General features: G+C 44.1%; 1 non-coding gene across 1 annotated transcript; it reads left to right on the top strand.

Moving 5' to 3' along the window:
• The first annotated feature begins 1,850 nt into the window (after positions 1 to 1,850).
• On the top strand, positions 1,851 to 1,922 carry TRNAC-GCA. The gene has a single exon. It is a non-coding gene; the product is annotated as a tRNA-Cys (tRNA).
• Positions 1,923 to 2,539: the final 617 nt, after the last annotated feature.

Raw genomic sequence — 2,539 nt, 5'->3', positions numbered from 1 at the left:
TTGATGAAAGTGAAAGAGGAGAGTGAAAAAGTTGGCTTAAAACTCAACATTCAGAAAGCTAAGATCATGGCATCTGGTCCCATCACTTCATGGCAAATAGATAGGGAAACAATGAAAATAGTGACAGACTTTATTTTGGGGGGCTCCAAAATCACTGCAGATGGTGACTGCAGCCATGAAATTAAAAGACACTTGCTCCTTGGAAAAAAAGTTATGACCAGCCTAGACAGCATACTGAAAAGCAGAGACATTACTTTGCCAACAAAGGTCCATCTAGTCAAAGCTATGGTTTTTCCAGTAGTCATGAATGGATGTGAGAGTTGGACCATAAACAAAGCTGAAGGCTGAAGAATTGATGCTTTTGAACTATGGTGTTGGAGAAGACTCTTGAGAGTCCCTTGGACTGCAAGGAGAGAAAACCAGTGAATCCTAAAGGAAATCAGTCCTGAATGTTCATTGGAAGGACTGATGCTGATGCTGAAACTACAATACATTGGCCACCTGATGTGAAGAACTGACTCAGTGGAAAAGACCCTAATGCTGGGAAAGATTGAAGTCAGGAAGAGAAGGGGATGACAGAGGATGAGATGGTTGGATAGCATTGCTAAGTCGATGGACATGAGTTTGAGCAAGCTCCGGGAGCTGGTGATGGACAGGGAAGCCTGGTGTGCTGCAGTCCATGGGGTCACAAAGAGTTGGACATGACAGAGACTGAACTAAACTCAACTGTTGTGATCCACAAAGTCAAAGGCTTTAGTATAATCAATGAAGCAAAAGTGGATGTTTTTCTGGAACTCTCTTGCTTTTGGTATGATCCAAGGGATGTTGGCAATTTGATCTCTGGTTCCTCTTGCCTTTTCTAAGTCCAGCTTGAACATCTGGAAGTTCTTGGTTCATGTACTGTTGAAGCCTAACTTGGTGAATTTTTAGCAATGCTTTGCTAGCGTGTGAGATGAATGCAATTGTGTGGTAGTTTGAACATTCTTTGGCATTGCCTTTCTTTGGGATTGGAATGAAAACTGACCTTTTCCAGTCCTGTGGCCACTGATGAGTTTTCCAAACTTGTTGGTATATTGAGTGCAGCACTTCCACAGCATCATCTTTCAGGATTTGAAAAAGCTCAGCTGGAATTCCATCACCTCCACTAGCTTTGTTTGTACCGATGCTTCCTGAGGCCCAATTGACTGCACTCCAGGATGTCTGGCTCTAGGTGAGTGATCACACCATCGTGGTTATCTGGTTCATTAAGATCTTTCCATAGCTTTGCCTTTTTCAGAATGTCATATAGTTGGAACCATACAGGATGTATCCTTTTCAGATTGGCTTCTTTCACCTACTTCTGCCTGTTCCTAGGAGTGGTGACTCTCCGTGGTCACATCTCTATTAACTGAAGAAACAGAGGTTGGTACGGTCATCTGTGTCCTTGACTGAGTTTACTAGAAAGTTCCCTGAGCTGAGTGTCAGCCCCTGAGGGTTAGATGCTCATGTAGTGAATTTGGACAGATACCTCCCTCGCCTCCAGTTTCTGTTCTTCAGGTGCCCACCATGATGGGCACAGTCATCTGACTCTGAAGGCCATTTTGCAGTCAATGTCTAGGCTTCTCCAGGCTGCTGCCCACACCCTGGGGCTATAGGCTGGGGGCAGGGCTGGGTGAGACAGGGACACAGGCTGTGTGGTTTTTGAGGAGAGAGCTGGCTGCCTTTTCTGTAGCAGGTTGATGAGTTTGCAAGCAGCAGATTTTGCAGTTTCCAAGAGAGGTCCATCCTGAAGTGGCAACTCACAGGTTTACAGGTAGTCTGGGTGTGGCTGGATAGACAACAACATTAATTATCACAACATCATCACAGAAGGGGGTATAGCTCAGGGGTAGAGCATTTGACTGCAGATCAAGAGGTCCCCAGTTCAAATCTGGGTGCCCCCTACTTATTCTTAACTTTTCCCTTTTGGTACAGCATTTCAACTTCTTCCTTATTAGATGTCAATGTAAAGTTTTTTGTTTTTGTTTTTTTAAAAAACCAGAAAATTGTGAAGCTTTACTATGATAGTTGGCAGTTCTTAACTTTGAGTATAAATTGGAATCCCTTGAAGAGTCTATAAAAGTACCATTTCCCAGGCCCCACCCTGGACCAATTAAATCAGTGTATATGAGGTGGAGCCCAGGTATGGTAAACTCTCCCCAAAGCTCCTAGTCTGCAACGAAATTGAAGCCACCTTTAGCAGAGATTTCAGAAGCTTTCTCAGAGTGGTTCCCTTATCCCAGCTCTGTCTGTTACTGAGTCCAAGCTTACTCTGCTCACCACATGACAGCCTAATGAATCTGAGAGACAAGGTATTGAGGCAAGGAATATTTTATTTGGAAAGCCGGCTGACCAAGAAGATGGCAGACTAATGTCTCAGAGTAACCATCTTGTTAGGGTCTGGATGCCAAGTTCTTTTACAGAGTCAGAGGGAGACAAGCAATGAAGAACTAAAGTCAAAAGGCAGAATAAAGAGGGAGAGGCAGTGGAGAAGTAAAGTGAAAGGGTCTTCAGCCTTGCA

Source organism: Bison bison, unplaced genomic scaffold (assembly GCF_000754665.1).
Source record: "Bison bison bison isolate TAMUID 2011002044 unplaced genomic scaffold, Bison_UMD1.0 scf7180017864191, whole genome shotgun sequence".
Lineage (NCBI taxonomy): Eukaryota > Metazoa > Chordata > Mammalia > Artiodactyla > Bovidae > Bison > Bison bison.
This window is presented reverse-complemented; position numbering and strand designations above follow the sequence as displayed.